Source organism: Ostrea edulis, chromosome 3 (assembly GCF_947568905.1).
Source record: "Ostrea edulis chromosome 3, xbOstEdul1.1, whole genome shotgun sequence".
Lineage (NCBI taxonomy): Eukaryota > Metazoa > Mollusca > Bivalvia > Ostreida > Ostreidae > Ostrea > Ostrea edulis.
The window spans coordinates 78,625,259-78,641,143 of record NC_079166.1 but is presented as its reverse complement, the minus strand read 5'-3'; the positions used below and the strand labels follow the sequence as shown (position 1 = coordinate 78,641,143).

General features: G+C 36.0%; 1 protein-coding gene across 3 annotated transcripts in view; it reads right to left on the bottom strand.

Moving 5' to 3' along the window:
• The window catches only part of LOC125676208 (uncharacterized), a 441,312-nt gene that overhangs the window by 270,417 nt on the left and 155,010 nt on the right, over window positions 1-15,885 (bottom strand). Inside the window, exons 16-18 of one of the 3 annotated variants that reach the window (XR_008801283.1) lie at window positions 3,102-3,199; window positions 892-2,079; window positions 764-785 (exon numbers count right to left, since the gene is read on the bottom strand). The exons of the other annotated variants lie outside the window; for them this stretch is intronic. The gene's annotated coding sequence lies outside the window, so the exon portion shown is untranslated. The remainder of the gene's footprint in view (window positions 1-763; window positions 786-891; window positions 2,080-3,101; window positions 3,200-15,885) is intronic. 3 annotated transcript variants of the gene reach the window in all.

Here is a 15,885-nt window from a genome sequence, read left to right as displayed (position 1 = left end):
CCTACCATACACGGGGACCACTCAGGTGTGAAACCACACGGAATAAAAATTACAAGTCTAAAACCTTCCACACACGGGGACCACTCAGGTGTGAAACCACACGGAATAACAATTACAAAATTCTATGGAAGTGGATGTATCAAATTCAGAATGTTCGTTACGTGGGAATAACAATTTGAGAATTTTAGTGAAATAAAAATAACAGTTTTAGAATTTTAGCGAAGTAGAAGTAATACTTTCAGAATTTCAGCTATGAGAGAATGATAATGTTAGAATATTAGCGAAGTAGGAATAACAATTTCAGAATTTTAGCGAAGCAGAAGTAACACTTTCAGAATACATGTATCAGCTATGAGAGAATAATAATTTTAAAATGTTAGCAAAGCAGAAACAGCAATTTCAAAATTCTGGCAAAGTGGTAATAACACTTTCAGAATTTTAGTTATGTGGTAATGAACCAAACATGCAGAATATTTGACAATCAAACTGTAATTTTAGACGGAATGAACGGTAAAGATAAAATAATCACGATCTTCAATCAAATTGATGAAAATACAAGTAATCAATTGTTTCCGTGACTGCTGCATATATTTACATCTAAATTATTTGAAAATACATGATCAATTATAGGTGATTAAGATGTACGATTATAAGGTACTTGAATGACGATAAATATGTATATTTTCTGAAACAATCTTCCTTCGACTGCTACAATTTTTTACTAAAAAAATCCTTGTTTCATACAATTCTTGAATTTACTCACTTGCTGGTTTGTTCTGAACATCCTATTGAAAGGAACATTATCATCATTATTAACTAAACTAATATGCATGGTATAAATTAGACTGCGTGATGTTACGTTAAATACACTCTTATTCAAAGATAACATACCTTATTCCAATAATATAGGAGGTTTGATCCTATTACGGTATGATGCTTTTCTATTTCGTGTATTGGGCACGTTTACTCGCCTTTCCCGTGAATTTCTTTCTCTTCAACAAAACAGTCATCATGTTCACGGTACACTTCCTGTTTTGAACATTGATATCCAACAGTGTACATGATTTCCTTGTGAAAGTTTCTGGTTAGATCATTGAGCAATCTCTTAATATCGTCACGGATTTCCAATGCGACATTTTTTGAGATTGGATTTTTGTTGCATTGAAAAACTTGAAGTTGAATGGAACATCTATTCACAGCAAGGGCAACAGTGTGCTCCTTATAGACAAAATACGCCAGATTTTTGTATAAAGGAAGGTGCTCGTCTTTTGGAAATCTCCATTCCCCTCTGGTCTTTGTCAAACAAGCAACAATCAGACGGAAATATATGAAGTACGGCAGAAAAGGGAATCGAAAGATCAATACTGATGTTTTACTTTCAATCGATTGCAAACCTTCCTCTTGTACGACAGCAAATTTCCTCTTGTTCATGCAAGGGATATAATGTGTCTGATCACCAATAAAAATGAGACCAAGACGTTCCATGTACTGTAACAGGTTTGATTTGTCACGGGGATCAATTTCAAAGTTCCAACTCCTCCAAATATTGGTCAATAGACTGTCATTTATGTGACCGTTTTCGTTAAACTCCAACCAATCGCGGTTGTCTTCGACCAAATCCCTGACATGGTTTGGATCGGTTATTATGTTCTTAAAGGAATCAACGAACCACTGGATGTTAATGATGACAGTCTTTGCAAGAGAACCCTCGTCAAAGTGTAGTATAACACCTATATCGTGGTAAAATTTCAAGATATCTCTGATTTGTGTGTATTTCTCTCTGATGTTACCAAAACATTCCCTCAAAAATTCTGTTACTGGTATCATTCTCTCTCCCTGTCGCCTGAGGTTTCGGAGAACGACTTCAGACAGTGCCCAATCTGTAGGAATGCTTTCTTTCCATTTGTCTTGTTTAGCAATTGAAATCATACACTTCTCTAGTTCAGAAAGCGTGTCTTGGAATGATGACCCATCCGACTTAAAACCCAGAACGAAGCAGCGTTCTCTGGCTAAGTGTGACTTCAGATGTTGGTCGTGTTTGAGGTAATCCTGTATGCTGTTGTAGAGTTTGTTGGGATTCTAGAAATCACAAATCAATGCAACTTATTTTTTAAAACAATGCGCATGTTTATCATAATGCATTATTTAAATTTAACTAAATATCAAATATCAGAGAATTATATGATACAAAATCTGGACCAGTTGTAAAATAGCTTCATAAGATAGTGAGGTCTACCCCGAAAATTTCGATTACAAATCAGCGTCATTGCAATATTGTTGTAGCCAAAGAATGCGAGCCATCGTATGAGAGGTTGTGGTAGTCGGTTTTGAAATGTTGATTGTTAAAAAAAGCATGGACTTGGGTTTCATACCATAGTAATTTTTTAAGGATTTATTTTTCTAAATGAAATTGGAATTCCGAAAAATAGAAGAGGTGCACATGTTTCATTGGTGACCAGAGCGTTAGCAAAGTGTATCACGAGACCAAAAGGCTCTGAAATAATCAGTGATTGTCCTGCTCTACATATATAAGTTAAATTCTAGTATTCAGCTGCAGTATAGCATATAAAAAAATGTTCTTAAAAAACAAATGTCCTTACAATTACCAATACTACTGAACAAAAAACCTTGCACGATATACTGTTATGCGGTGTATTAACACTATATCATTACTTAGGACCCGTCCTAGTGTCAGAACTCTGCATGGGGTTGCTAAATTCATAAGTTTGATACATCCCTTTCTGTGTTTTGAAGTCATGCATTCAATTTTTAAACAGTAACAGAGAAATTGAAAAAGCCATGATATATACATTAACGACTATAATTGTGGCAAACTGTTCTCTTGTCTATCTAAATATCTATTTAGTTTGAATGTTTTATCAATAGCATAAAAGAAGATGTTATCTGAATGTTTTTCACATCGAGAATATATATATCAAGTTTGGCCCAACCCTGGAGTAAGATTTTTTTCCAAAGGGATCATATAACATTGATAGAGCCCTTCCATATCTACATGCCTATTTTTTTTTTTTACATATGGGAGGTTGGACAAAACTACTGCATTATAGACACATCTTTCTGAAAAAGAAAGAGGAATATACCTGTTCTTTGGTTTGATCTAGATGTGTTCCAACGATGATCACTGGGGCGTCATTGTCACAGTAGGTATGTACTGACTTCAACCAAAACAATAAGTATTCTGTAATGAAAATAAGCGGTACTATATTCCAGCTACACTAACGGTATTTTGGAAGAATTGAAAAACTGTGTATGCAATGGATGCATATATAGATATATATATATATATATATATATATATATATATATATATACTCCTTCAAAGTAGTCAACATTCATGTGAGGAGCAAGGATAGATGTTAGTAGAATTTGTACTGGATCCAGTGAAGTATATCTTTAAACTATGATTTCTTGTAAAGTTTTGGAATCCAGAATAGAAATGGTAACTCAGTTATTCGTACCTTGACTGCGATATCAAACGTGTGTAATATAACAACTATTTTACACAACCCTTGTTGATTGATTACAAATGCTTTGGGCTTTTATCTTGATGCGAGAAACACATATTCTTGCAGGACATGTCTACCTACACCTTGGATGCTATGAGTATTTTATCTCAAGAGTAAATAACTATAGTTGATGATCAATTAATGAACGGCAACTGTGTCCCTGTACCGAAAGCTCAAGGCAAACGATGCAGGGATGTTTATTAAGGGGACATGGGGGCTACCAAACACCCTGAAGCTCACGTGATATATTTTTTTTCTGGAAGGTGAAGATATCGATCAGTGATCAATCTCATAACTCCTATAAGTAATACAAAATAGAGAGTTGGGCAACACGGATCCCTGGATATACCGGAGGAGGGATCAGGTGCCTAGGAGGAGTAAGCATCCCCTATCGACCGGTCACACCCGTCATGAGCCCTGTATCTTGATCAGGTAAAGGGAGTTATATCAAGCCACGCTACCTACAAATAAGTTGATGTTACAGGGATTTTAACAATTTTGTTTTTGTCAGTATTTTGCTAATGTTATGGTCGTTATAAATCTCATCTGACAATACAACCTATCGTTGTATCAAATGCTGTATAACATGTTTCAAAGACATTGTTAGGTCATTCTTCATATACTGATTTTAACTACGGAGTACTACATTTATCTGATTGAGAGGGCGCACGTGGTAGTAAACAGTTATACCCACTCATCCTAAGCACCCGTTCCCACTTATGTGTACAGTAGTCCGTGTTTGATTGACTCTTAATTTGAATTTCTGTATATGAATTATGAGATTGACCACTCTTCGTTTTATCTTCACTTTTTTATTACTATATGCAAGGTAGATCGTATGAATCCAGATCGGTCATGATGACTCAGTAGAAAAGAGTTTGCTTTATGACGGGAAGATTGTGAGTTGTAGTACACTCGTTTCATGGTTGCGACAATTCTAAGAGTAAAACATAGTTAATAGTTGCTCCGTTTTGAAGTGAGATTACTAGGTCTTCCGGATATGACCTTAACAACAGAGGTCCTGGCATGTTAACCCCCTTCCCCACAATCACGCATTTAAACGCATATACCTTTGCCCCACAATCACGCACTTTAACGCACTTTCAATGCGCATTTGTTTTATTTTTTTTTTCAATATCTTGGGTTGTAAGACTAAATAGTGATAAAATGAGCGATTTGCCAGATTTATTTGATAGTTCCAACAGTAACAAAGAGATAGATTAGGGGATACATTACTTCAACACAGCTCCATTGTTTACCGACGGAGAAATCTATAACGCGGTATTTTAGAGGAATCATTCATATTTTGTTTTGATTATTTTATTGGATTATTTGAATTCATATATCTACAGGGTTATTAAGATTACTGATTGTCAGGAAGATGATCACTTTATTTTAAAGTAGCATCAGAAAGGGGGGGGGGGGTATTAAAATCACATTAATTAATTCCATCATGAATTTCGTGATATGCGTAAGTTATGCATATGTACGTCAAACAAATTTTAAAAATTTGGGGAAAAGTTTTTTTTTTAAAACATGTATTTGTATTCTCCAGCGAGGTTAACACAACAACAGTCTTATTTCAAACGAGAGAGGAAATGTGTGTACATCTTCAATTTGGTCATTTGTAGTGTCGATAAAGAGACCCTAGTCAAAACCGTGCCTTTCAAAACTCGGACGCCCAGATTACGCAACCTTAGAAATTATACTACATACAAATTTACCGAAACAAATGAAGTCAGTCACGGACACGAAATCTAACATTTTATTAGATTTTAAAAGAAATGGTTGGCAAAATGAAGTATATAAATATTTTTTTTTATTTTTTTCATCATTATTTTTCACAAGTGAATTCACTGATTTATCGAAGGCAGAGTCTTTGCTTGGATCTATGCAATTTTTATTTCATTTCTAAAAAGTTTTACTTTGCAATAAATGAAAAATAAACGAAAGAATAAGTAACCATTCTTAGAATGGTGAGGGGTGGGGGGAGTCTTCAATTTAACCAAGTTTCAGGTAGAATTTGAAGAGAAACCATGCTGCTTCGAACTGATAATTCCTCGTAAAACCCGTGCATTTCAAAACTCGGATCGGACACATGTGAAGACAGAAAGTATTACGTAACCAAAAACACCACACTGCTTACAAAACACAAGCTCTCGACGTTTCAAATTATATGTATAAAATAAATGTTAAATGTAACGAGAAGAGTAAATGATTTTTTTTATTCCAATTACATTTCCCATTGTCAGAACATCTTCCAAAGAATAAAACGATCTATGCAACATAAATCTGCTATAAGAAACACGCAAAGATTCAAACGAAAGCTTGGATTTACTTAAAATTCCATTAATTCATAAAATTTCATTGCAGTATGGTCGAGTTTGTGTTAAGATCTGTGAAATTATTATTTGATTTTTAAAAATACTCAACGTTCAATAAAAAGAAATATATGTTTAAGGAAAAGACACCAACCCATCAATTTTAGCCCCAATAAAATATAGGCCTATACATTTGCCAATCTGGGGTGTTGCTATAACACGGAACGGAAGACGGAACAAAACGGAAAATATTTTATTCAATGTTACGAGGAGGTCCGCATTTTGTAAAACGAAAAGGCTCCTATGAACAAGGGAAGCAGAAATTACCGAGAGAACAAGAAGTCATCCTCGGAATCCATCATTTCATATTCATATCTCATACTAATGCATTATTATGTACATGTATTCTTAAACGGTGGATTTTGTGGATGAATGTACCAACATGCTCTTGCTTAATATTTTGGATAGTAAGTTAGAACGCGTCTGTTGGTACCATCCTTTTTCCCGGCTTTGTCACACACACACACACCCCACTCCCCATCCAGATTGTGACGGTATGTCACCCCCCCCCCTCCCCTCCAGATTGTGACAGTATGTTGTTTCACAAATAAAGAGGAAAAATAAGGTAAACATACTGAAAAATATACAAAATGCTAAATAAAAACTGAAAATAGCATAATGTGTCCTATCTGCATGAACGCTGGCTAGAAAGTCACCAGTCTAACTAACCCGCTTACTCCCCGTGACAGTATACTGCCCGCTACTGACCAAAACAAGTATATGAAAACACGCTACTATAACGTGAATACTAGCGAACTGCGGGAAAATGTCATTATTAAGACTCGGGCGCACTGGTAGACGAAAAATATTGCGCAATCATACATAGATACACTGTAACAAGGAAAATGCACATATGTAAATATTCTACCATTTGATTAAGATGCAATTACCAGTAAAATGCGCATCTTCCAGCGCATAAAATGGTTTCCAAAATGAATGGTGTCAAAATAAACACGAGAAGATTCATCGAGAATTTGAATTTTCTTTCTCAATTACGATGATTCATTTATCAAATATCTATAGACTGGTTTTTAGTTCAGATTTATGTAATCATTAATTTTAACCAATTCTAAAGAGTTGGTACACTGGTATGTTTCCTAAATGAAGAGAAACAATATATTTGTCTATAATATTCAGTGTTTCACTGGATCAGTTGTTAAGTACATTTAAGTATTTATCAAATAATTATTATATATATAATAAATTTTATATTTTCTTTTATCACATTATGACTGCTTGACGTGGGCCGTTTCATCCGATTTTTAGAATATTAGGAAAATAATTGTATTGGATATTTAAGTTTCAGAATTTGGGTTTTAAATTCATATTAATAGAATTACAAATGCTGTGATAAGTCAAGACATGCTCTTATTTCGGTTCAGACCAATAATTTTTTCGAGACGTTTACATGTTTGTCTATTTATGATCTAAGTATCCGGTTGGTCAACTCAGCAAAAAATGGAAGAAATATGTCATACACTTCCTGATCAATATAGTGACCATCAAAACATTTCTTATCATGAAGGAGGGCGCATATCTGCATAGGAGGAGGGGGGGTGACAACGGTATTTTTCATTATTTTGATATGCAAATAAAGGTACATATTTAGTATAATGGTAACCCACTCCCCCCACTATTTCTGATAGTAGTATTGAAAGAGAAGAACGTAAGCTTCAAGTTAAGAATTGAACTCATGTCGTGAAAGACGACAACCCCTTTCCATACAAACACACAGTATCTGATCAATCGCAGTCGAGCGGAGGTTGAGTAAGTTTTAGTTGATGAACCCTCCTCCCCTTCCACGAATTAGGACTTGAAGTTCGGACAGCCTCCCCTATTTTTATTTCCTTGTCAATAATTTTAGACAAGACATCTTCGCCCCCCCCCCCCCCCCCCATTCCATTTTTATGTTGTTGAAAAGACGATGATATGTGCCTATAAGAGGAAGTATAGCTAGGCCTCCCACTGACATAGCTCCTAATCGGAACATGCAGGACATCACAAAAGACAATTGCAAGGTGGCTACAGTGCATTTTTGTAATTTCTGTTCTAAAGCACACACCCCCAAGGTAGGACAGGACATACGGATGCGGACTGTGTAATGAACAGCAGTGCTCTGTTGGTTTTTTTTTCCACATCTTGTTTTGAACATTGAAGAGAATTTATGCATGCGTCAAAAAATTTCCAACTACATAGGAGAATTCTTATTTACAAAACATGATGTAGTATATTTGTTTATTTTTACCAAGTAAAGTTTTAATCAATCGTCAGTATAAATGAATATGTTAAACTTTGTCTAGAACTAAATTGATTACATTTTTTCTTTGAAATCAAGATGAAATTTTATGATAAGATTATTTTAATCTTAAAACAAATAATATATAGAGCATATCGAAGGAAAAACAATAACGTTGGAAATGTAGGTACACTGTATATTGATATGATTTTTTAAAAATACTAGTAGATAAGGAAGTCTTCAATCGTGGTATTTCTTTGTTATACAAACAAACATGTAGAATAATTAATAAAAAAGAAGGAGAAAAAAGGGCAAATTTTGTATTATAAATCTTTTCACAAGAAAATATTTTACCCTATATTTATCGTAATTTTTCACTTGCTTCCACTCCCGATTCGACAGTCTTAACGTATCATCTTTTATCAGAACTATCCGCGATAAACTAACCGAATATATAACAATGAAAAACGTTGTGAAGAAATGTGTTAAAAATTCCGAATTTTCACAAATCAACTCCAAAGCGCTGTGGGGAAAAGGGCAACGTCATCATTCAGCGGCGAAAGCAAATGCTACTGTTACGTGATAGGCGGCGTGATAGGCAAAGAGTTAAAGAACACTCAACACTACGGCCCTTAGACATAAGCATAGGTGATACATCAGCTACAGCTGGTGACGTTTCAAGATGAGTGAAAAATCATCGACGCGATTTAAAACAAACATCAAGATTTGCATTTGGATAATATAAAGCAGGCCCGTAGGAAGCAATTTCACTGGGGGTGGGGGGGGGGGGGGTGGGGGGAGGGGGCACCACACCAAAGTAGTTTACGACAAAAAAGTGATATCGACAAAACCATTAGTAAAAAGATAACTGCATAAATATGTGCAAGCATTGAGGTGTACGTCATGTACATAAATCTAATTATGTACATAGAATCTAATTAGTTTCCCAGAAAACCCCTCAACTTTAAATTTAATTTTTGTTTGTTTTTATTTTTTGGAGGGGGTGTTAAGGATTTTTTTAAATCTTTTTTTTTATCTTTATCATTTTGTTATCAATCATTTCTGAGTCATGAGGTATTTAGCACTCGGTAAACTTTCCAAAAATCGCCAGTTTGTGTTCACTTTCACTTACGAACTCCTCATCTATTTTTTCTGGATTCAGTTCATCAGTCTCATTTTTATGAACATGCAATAAAAGCAAATTATTTATTCGTATTTGGCTCATTGTTGATCTCAGTGATGTTTTCAATCTTTTCAAGGCGCTGAATGAGCGCTCACTGGTAGCGTTAATTGCAGGAAGTACCAAAATTGAGGATCTCGGCAAACAGACTTTTTTCATTTGAATGTCTGAAAAATTCAACCACACTTGGTATATCTGGCGTAAAGTCTTTTGGCAAAACATTCTTTAACATTATAAGCTGGCAGTGAAGATCCATTGGCTTCAAATCTGTATCATATAGGGTCGTGACAAAATTGAATTCTTCAAACGTTTGACCTGTGCAAGCCTTAATTACGAGGTTTTCAAGATTAACATAAGCTTTGTAACCTGGTTGGTCAAATCTAGATTTTATGCCAGCTAAAAGCAGATATAATGCCTCGTAGAAATCTTCCCTATACATATCTGCACACGATGAAAAAGCATTTGCTGCTGTCCCATCATCAAGTTTACGAGGAATTTTGCGTTTTCTAGGAAGAACAGGATCATCGATGTTCATCTGTTTTGCTTTTTCAACAACGTCCTCGTAAAACTGAGAGAAGATTGTCTCATCTCGGAAACTTTGCAAACCACTCATTGTCGTTGATGCCATTTTTTGACTATCACGCGCCGAGAGATTTGGAGCCCGCAGAGCCCTTGCCAACTTATCACTATAACGTAAAAGTTTTTCACTCAGTAAACACCCAAAGAAGAAATCAAACCTGCACATATAAGCAGCCACTCCCCTAATTCTGTTTCTCATTTCTACCTCACGCACGTATTGGAGGCTTTCATTCCAAACATTTCTTAGAATTTCATAATTTGACAAAATGCTCAAATATGTGTCGGCTTTTATTGTCCATCTTGTGGGACACAAAACCCTTATTCCCACTGACGTTTTCTCTAGATTTTGGGCATTTTTTTAATGTATTGAAAATCAATCATCTCCCTTCTTGGAGATTCTTTAATCAACTTTGTTATATCCTTTGCAATGTCCAGGGTGTCTCTAAGCAACTTACATCCCTTAATAGAATCACTGCAAGCTAGGTTAAGAGCATGACCATAACAGTGTATGTAAAGGGCTCTGGGTTCAAGTGCATGAATTTGTGTTGCAACACCTGTCTTTGAACCAGCCATAGAAGCAGCCATGTCATAACACTGGTCTCGTTCTTTGTTGATAGGCAGATCGAACCTTAAAACGGAATCTTTAATTGCTAGCTATAGGGTTATTGAATTAGCCACAATGTCAGAAAGACAGTACATCCCTAATAAATCTTCATGAGCGGTAAAATTTTTATCAACCCATCGAATGCATAAAACAAGTTGCTCTTTGTTGGAAATATCTCGTGTTTCGTCTGCCATTTTTGAAAAGAATTCAGACGATTTGATGAAAGCAACAATTTGTCGCAAAACCTGCAACCCCATCACCTGCAAAATTTCATTTTGTATATCTGGAGCAACATACTTATTTGTCTTGCGTTGTAGTCATTCCTGAAGCTGGGGATCGCGTTTAGCCTCTAGCATGAGAAGTTGATTAAAGTTCGAGATTTTCTCGTCTTTGTCACCCCGAAGAGCAATTCCTTGTCGAGCAAAAAACTTCAAAATGTTTGTGATTTTAAGCAAATTTTCTCTGTTAGACTTCTTCTCGACTTCGTGCGTCTTTGAAAGACATTCGCCAACATCTTCAACCTCCTCCTTTATCGTAAACCCCCTTTCCATTGCCTCTTTATGGCAATCACTTTTCTCGTGTGTGGCGAATTTTGTGGTTGCTTTGTTCCAGTTTTTAAAACCACTTGATATGAAAGCTTTTTCTTTCTTGTGACAATTGAGAGTCTTCTTCTGAAATGATTTTATGCAAGGCAAACAGAATACAACATCTTTGATTTCTACATAATGTAACCAAGACTACCGATCAAACTAGGAGGCATTGAAAGATCTCATCTTTTTACCAAACTTTTTTGCTGGAAAGAAAATATTCCGTGGTTGATTTGGGGTACTACCGATCTCTGGTGTATGCCATTTTTCATGTACAACCTGGGCCTTTTGAACTGGTATTTCTGAGATATCATCTTCTGAAGAAGAAGAAGAATCAATAAAGGAAGCAACCTTAACATGTTTGTCTGTTTCTTTGTTTGCAGTTTTCCCCAATTTACCTGTCGCAATAGACTCCTCATTTGTGTTAGACTCCAAGAGTGGGGAAGGACTATTTTGTGATTGTTTTGGTTCAAATGAGCGATGAGGTTCAGAATCCTCAAAGGATAACCTCGAACGCTTTGAAAGAGGTTCCTCATGCTTGTGAATACAGGTAACAAAATGATTAGGTGTCCAACCATCTATTTTTGTAGCAATTGTTTGAGTCCACATTATGTGGATATCATCCTGATACTCTTTAGCATCAGCACGGTCAAGAGGAACAATAAGCTGATTATGATCTTGTCTGTTTACACCAGGGTTTTGCACCTCGGAGAAAATCGACATGATTGATTTCTGCAAAACGTTAGAAGCTACGAACACATGTAAAAGGCTTGAATAGTAACCGTTCTGGGTTGTTTTTATTGTTTCCTTTTGTAACTAAAGAATCAAATCACCAGTAATTAAACACTTTTCTGACAGGGAACTTTCAAAGACATATTGAAGTGAACTTTTGTTTGTGGACATGGTCACAAAAGTGTTTTTATTCCTGTAGCGCTTCAGGTTTGAAACAAGTTCAAACACAATTTGTACCCTCATTTCCTTAAAATTGTCCTCATGTCCAAACACAAAAAAGAGAGTTCTGAATAAACAATTCCCATCACCGTATATCTGAATCGGGATAAGCTCAGAAGGAGCATCATTTGGATAAAACTCTGATGAAACAGCATCTTTTCGAGTATTCGAAGTTGGGATATTAGGTATGCTTGTTGGAAGAGGATATTTCTTTAAAAATTGCCTTTTGAGTCTAACAAGTAAACTTAGTGCTCCCCATCCCTTTTTTCCTGCATCCCTTGCTTCTTCGTGCATTTTTTCGAAAAATGCCTTTCTTTCGTCCGTTTGGGCATACATTGTGAAATATAATCAAAGTTAAAACCTTGCGGAAGGTTGATCTTACACTGATACGATAGTGTCTACTCTTGGACCAAGAATGAAACAGGTCTTGACAGCCTGAGACTTTACAAGCTTTGAAAAAGTTGTTACACGTCATAACCTACGTCGACCCCTGGGTCGAGGCCTCTGCTGGTGGACAGTTACTCCCCGAGGGTCTCTACAGCCCAATAGCTAAGTACTTCGTTACTAGCTTGAAAATACGAATGTATATTTAAATGCTGTTATAAAATTTAGAAATTCATTTGAAAACTAAGGATTATCTCCCTCATGCATAGCTCTTATCCTTAGACGAATTTGACTCCACTTTTTTGGCACGCTGTTTTTTGGCTATAATAGCTCTAAAACTTCATTGTTATTTCGGATTTCAAACATTTCGGTTGAGCATCACTGAAGAGACATTATTTGTCGAAATGCGCATCTGGTGCATCAAAATTGGTACCGTATATATTTTATATTGGGGGTGTTACGTCACTGATAAATAGTACTTCACACATTGTCGGGTTTACCTTTACCATAAAAACTGTGATGATAAAAAAAGTCAACAATTCATCATATTAGCTTTACAAAAAGATTTTAAATATGTACAAACGTTGAACTGGTATTAGGGCAGTTGGGCATAGACATTTTTGTATCAAGACGAAGTTTCTATTAGCAAACTATCTAATGAATTATTAGACCTTGAAAGTTAGTCAAGGTCACACATATTAGATACCTTTTGATCAGTCGTCCCTTGCAAGATTTTTTCACTCGTATGAGTCGTCAACAAATACCGGTAAAGGACTTTAAACGACACTAGTGCCGGGCACTTGGCAAAGGAGCAGTCACTACATATCATAGGTTTGACGCTAGATGCGGAGCTGGGAACGAGAACCAAACTATTACCTCATGATTACGACCTTTTGGATGATGCCCTAAGAAATGTTAAAGCATGAAGTGCTTTTCATAATATTTTTTTATTTAAGCTAAAGGACAGTCACACTGACTGTCTTTGAGTCTCATTGAATTAAATGAACTTTCTGCTTAAAAATAATTATACATTACACTATATGTGAATTTTACAATATGAATTTTTTGGGGGAAAATATTAGGGGGGTCACGCCCCACCCCCCGTGCCCCCCGGTTCCTACGGCCATGTAAAGTACCTCAATACTTCCGCTAACTGCGACGTATCATCCGTGCAAGCATTATTAGATATGCAAACAACACCGATAACACATGGATATCTGTGACTGCTATTGGTGATACAAAATATGAGGTTAAGATACATAAATGCGGAATGAAACATGCTGCTTACTATTCTAGTCACTTTAGTCAGTTTACACATGTGGGAAAGACAACGTCAATGGGTTCCTTCTACTGTAACAAGGACCTCGATTCGAGATTGGATTGCATGATGTATAACATGATTCACTAACGTCGGGTGAAGTACCATTACGAACCATGTAGTCAAATGTTACCGTTAGTTATCAGGATGGAAGACCCTGCCAGTCGCCAGTCTAATATGACATCAAAGCTCATGAAATATCCTCATTTGATTGCCCTGCTGATATAGACAAGCCCCTTATAATGGGTTCCCCAGCATTGTGTTTTAATTTTGTGATAAAACCTCGTTCTAGTTTCTAGGATATCGACTCATAGTATTTGCCGTGTAGTAATAATTTACGGCGTCAATTGATTCCATGAACATATTTTTATTGTGACTTCTCTACGAGGAACTTGGCATTATACATTCGAATGCAATTGCATGACTAATTCTTGAGAAAATAGAGATCTGATAAACCCTTTGACACTATCCCTTGACATACAGCAGTTGGCCATAATTTAGTTCCCAAAATGGCCGCGGGTGTTTCTGTAACTCGTATTGGCGAAAATATAATGGCTCCTCAAATTAACAATACGTTTACAAATCGCAATTTGCTGTACTCGGATAAAAACATTGACACCGATTACAGTTTTAAATTTAATTTTCAAATTTTAATTCCGTTTTGTTTGTTGATATTATCGTCTGCTTAAAAAATGAGTCGCCGTGGAAAAGATTTGACACCGGACGTTAGAAAAATCATTGTTAGTTTATTCAAAAAAGCTTATTCGGGTCACAAAATAGCAAAAATTACTGAAGTTAATCCCAAGACTGTAAATATTTTTTAAACGGGTGAAGAAAAGGGGAAATGAGGAAAATCTTTCAAGAACTGGCAGGCGGAGAAAAACTGAAAGTAGAGCCGATCGTCGACTTTTTCGGATGGTCCGGAACAACCAAAGACAGATTCTGGAAGACTTCACAACTAAATGTAACAACAATTATGTTGAAAAATATTTTTCTAGGACTGTTGGAAGACGATTATTTGAAAATGATTACAAAAGACACATTGTTTCTAAGAAAATCACGATAAGGAGGGATATAAGATCTTGTCGCATCAGTTTTTGTCGACAAATATTGTGCTGGATAGCTGAAAATAACTTGTCCAAGGTTATTTTTAGTGATGAGACTAAAGTGGTAATTGGAGAGGACAAAAAAAATGTGTGGCGGAAATCGATTGAACGTTTAGTGGGGGAATGCACTGGAATGTTTATGGACAGAGAGGTAGAATATCAGCTATGTTCTGGGGCTGTATCACATATAATGACATTGGAACAATAACACTTATCAATGGAAACATGAATTCCAATATCTATATTGAAACTTTAGACAATAACTTGTGGCCAGTCGTATCAAGCAAGAGGCCCATGGGCTACATCGCTCACCTGCGTCACCTTGGCTCATATTTAAAGATTTTTCCTATATATTCGCATGTAAAATTTTTATCCCTATTGTGACCCCAGTCTACTCCCAGAGTCCATGGATTTTTCAAAATTAAATCTGGACTAGGTCAGAAGCTTTTTGTGTGAATGTAAACTTTTCTGGCCCATTGATTTTTCAGTGATTTTTAATGATTTCCCCATTATATTTGTATGTAAAAATTGATCTCCTATTGTCATCTCATCTTATCTCCGGGGGCCTTGATTGTTACAAACTTGAATCTGCACTATGTCATGAAGCTTTCATGTAAATTTCCACTTTCCTAGCACAGTAGTTTTTGTGAAGAATAATTTTTAAAGATTTTCCCTATATATTTGTATGCAAAACTTTGATCCCCCTTGTGGCCCCATCGTATCCCCGGGGCGCAGGATTTTTAACAAGCTTGAATCTGCACTATATCAGAAAGCTTTCATGTAAATTTCAGCTTTTCTGACCCAGTGGCTCTTGAGAAAAAGATTTTTAAATAACCCCGCCGTAATTTTGTGATTATCTACCTTTTGAAATGGACATGATCCTTCATTTGAACAAATGTGAAAGCCCTTTACCCAAGGATGCTTTTGGCCAAGTTTGGTTGAAATTGGCCCAGTGGTTCTGGAGAAGATGTCGAAAATGTAAAAAGTTGCCAGACGGACAGACAGACGGTAAGACAGACGGACAGACAGACG